This window comes from Lepidochelys kempii, chromosome 1 (genome assembly GCF_965140285.1).
Source record: "Lepidochelys kempii isolate rLepKem1 chromosome 1, rLepKem1.hap1, whole genome shotgun sequence".
NCBI classification, from domain to species: Eukaryota; Metazoa; Chordata; order Testudines; family Cheloniidae; genus Lepidochelys; species Lepidochelys kempii.
Genome location: NC_136380.1, coordinates 15464366 through 15467031, shown reverse-complemented (window position 1 = coordinate 15467031; position 2666 = coordinate 15464366).

Sequence of the window (2666 nt, the reverse complement as noted above, 5' to 3'; positions counted from 1 at the left end):
GCACCTGGAACCCTCCCAATGAGCCTCTGTGCATCCAGATCCCCCCACACCTAGACCCGCACTGAGCTGCCTGCACCCAGATTGTCCCACACAGAATCCTCTCACCCCACACCTGAATCCCCCCACACTGAGCCCCTTCACACTTGGATGCTGCCTGGTTGAGCCTGCATGCCTCACACCTGGTGCGCTTGCTGCACAGGGGCAGGGCCCCAGGGTGTTTCTGGGGTAGGACCAGGCCTTGTGCTGTGTCAGGGTCAGGTGCAGCCTCACCACTGAGTCTGTGTCCCCAAAGTAGGCGGTGGGGAGGCTGTAGGGTGATCTCCCACTTACAGGCAGCCAGTGGCCTGCGCTCCCCACTGCCGTGCTGGAGCCTCTGCATTTATTTATTGACCAAAAATAAAACCTTCAGAATTTTTCAGAATTTTAAAATATTGCGTGCAGCATTTTAAATTTTTTGGTGCATAATTTTTAATTGTTTAGCACAGAATGCCCTCAGGAGTAATATACAATACGCTTCAACAGGCAGCTGTAGCTTGCTGGCCATGTACTTAGCTGTGGAATCCAGGCCCCTGATCTTGCAAATACTTAAGTATGTGCAGAAATTTACTCATATGCTCATAGATATTAAGGTCAGAAGGGACCATTATGATCATCTAGTCTGACCTCCTGCACAGCGCAGGCCACAGAATCTCACCCACCCACTCCTGCAATAAACCTCTCACCTATGTCTGAGCTATTGAAGTCCTCAAATCATGGTTTAAAGACTTCAAGGTGCAGAGAATCCTCCAGCCAGTGACCCGTGCCCCATGCTGCAGAGGAAGGCGAAACCCCCCCAGGGCCTCTTCCAATCTGCCCTGGAGGAAAATTACTTCCTGACCCCAAATATGGTGATCAGCTGAACCCTGAGCATGTGGGCAAGATTCACCAGCCAGATACCCAGGAAAGAATTCTCTGTAGTAACTCAGATTCCCATCCCATCTAACATCCCATCACAGGCCATTGGGCCTATTTACCATGAATAGTTAAAGAACAATTAATTGCCAAAATCATGTTATCCCATCATACTCTTGGGAGTAGATCGTGAATGTCCCTGAGTGCAAGATCAGGGCCTAAGGTCACCCATTTGAAATCTACCAAGGCGCATTAATAATCAAATTACTATGACACTGAAGCCACAGATTAAACCCAAGACCTTATTGCAAATCTATGGTAAATTACAACATGATCTTCAGCTCCTAGTAGCCTAGCCAGAGTGCAAAGCTGACCTTTCCCGTTTGCAGAGGGGCTACACTGAACGTATAGTACCAAATCCTTAGCCCCTGGGGACTCCACAGTTGTCACTTGCTGCATGCCACGCCACTTTTTAGCTCCCCGGTTACAGTGAGGACAAACGTAGATGCTTCTGCTGTGAAAGCACAGGCACAGCCACTCACTTGTAAATACTCAGGCTAAATGAGAATCTCCATTAGCTGACACCAGTATAGGGCCTATGTCATGTAGCTGACCTTCTCCGTGGACCTCCTGCACGTGAGCCATTTCGCTGCATTGTCACCAACGGGAGCTGTTGGCACTCAGTACCTCTGAAAATCAGGCCCTGTAGTGAAGTGCCTAAATATGGATTCTCATGCCTACATCAATTTAAAAACCTTGGCTCTCTCTCAGAATGGAGCCCAGAGAAGGAAGCCCTGCAAAACAAAATGGTTCTCGGCTGAGTTTTAGCATAGCTCTGATTTACTTTGCATTTAAGCTCCACCGGCATGATAGATGATAGATGACAGAGTGAGCTTCATGGGGCATATGGAGTGAAAGGAATAACTCCCACTGGATAGCAGGAGATAACAGGTCTCTTATAATATTGGACCCAGGGGTCATATTCCTCTCTGGCATAACTCTGCTCGAGTCAGTGGGGCTATGCCAGGGATGAATTTGCCTCAATGGGCACAGAGCTGCACATTAATCTCTGATGGCGGAAACTTTATTTACAAGCAGTTCTGTTTTTCATTAGTTTCTGGATGATACAGTAGACACAACATCAGCATGAGAAGAGAAATTATAAGTGCTTTTCTTAATATCCTTTGATTCCTATACTGCTCTCATACTGACATATTTAACTAGTCTCATAAGATGATTAAGAAATCCCCTTTTGAAAATTTCTGTGGCCTCTCCCTTCCAATGGTATCTTGTCTGCCTGGTAACGTCTTGTGTTTTTCTTGTTTGTTGTAATGTCCTTTTTGTTTTGTCTATTGTCTGTGGTATAGATGTCAGTGATTTGTTGTGGTTAGGTCATGTTCCGCCTTAGACACGTCAGCTCCAGGCATAGGTGTATGAAACACATTGTTTGTTACAGGATTTATAAGGGATATAGGAGCTGTATTATGACTGCACAGAGGGCAGAATGTCTAATGGAAGCGATGTGTTCTGACTTGCATGCCTTTGGGTTTATCGAAAACCTTTTAGTAAAGAAGTTACGGCAAAAGAACGTCCCTGGACTTGATCCGTGTATCTGTGTCGGTGCAGATGTTAATCTGACATTTTGATCAAGTGTGCATGTCAATAAACCCTATAAATAAGCGTGGAGTTCTTGTGTAAGTGTGTGTGTGTCTTGATCTTGAATGTCCCTATATTTTGGAATGAGACTCATGCTCACGGAAAGGATTGACAGATCG